Raw genomic sequence first — 998 nt, 5'->3', positions numbered from 1 at the left:
TGTAAAATATTGAGCATTTTAAAACGCAGAGAGGAAATCACACCTAATCCTTCCACCTGGCCATGGTGGTTACCTGGCCAGGGTCATGCATTTCCTTCCAAGCTTAAGTAACTTGCATGCACAGTTTAGCATACATTGTACACAGACCTATGGCTCTGCTGGGCTTTTTTTTTCTCTCTCTCTTTTTACTGAAATATCATGTTTTTCCAAGTCATTTAAAAAACCTCCGGAATTTTTTTTTTTTTTCAAAAAGCAAATTATAAAGCTACGAAAAGGTTACTGGAGGGGAAAACATTAGCTTCTAATACACCTGCCCCTTAATGCTACCCCAAGAGGTAATGAAACAACTACAGTTAAAAGGTATCATTCAGGCTGGGCCTGGTGGCTCACAACCATAATCCTAGCACTCTGGGAGGGTGAGGTTGGTGGATTGCTTGAACTCATGAGTTCCAGACAAGCCTGAGCAAGAGGGAGACTCCATCTTTAAAAAAACCAACATTGTGGCAGGAGCCTATAGTCCCAGCTTCTTGAAAGGTTGAGGCAAGAGAATCATGTGAGCCCAAGAGTTTGAGGTTGCTCTAAACTATGACACCACAGCACTCTACCAAGGGCATCAAAGTGAGACTCTGTCTCAACAAAAAAAGTCTTTCGAGACCTATATATGCCAAGGTCTTAGGTCTGAAATCTTACAAGGAGCTGGGCTCTTTGGCTCATGCTCCCCTAATCCTGGCACTTTGGGAGGGCAAGGTGGAAGGATGGCTATCGGCCAGAAGTTAGAAACCAATCTGCACAATATAGGGAGATCTTGTTTCTACCAAAAACAGTCAGGTGTAGCTTGGCACCTGTGGCTCAAGTGGCAAAGGCGCCAGCCACATACACCTAAGGTGCTGGGTTCAAATCCAGCTCAGGCCTGCCAAACAATAATGAAGGCTGCAACCAAAAAATAGCTGGGTGTTGTGGCGGGCGCCTGTGGTCCCAGCTACTTGGTTGCTGGGAGG

Source organism: Otolemur garnettii, unplaced genomic scaffold (assembly GCF_000181295.1).
Source record: "Otolemur garnettii isolate 467f Iridium unplaced genomic scaffold, OtoGar3 scaffold00211, whole genome shotgun sequence".
Lineage (NCBI taxonomy): Eukaryota > Metazoa > Chordata > Mammalia > Primates > Galagidae > Otolemur > Otolemur garnettii.
Note: the sequence above shows the minus strand (reverse complement) of the source record.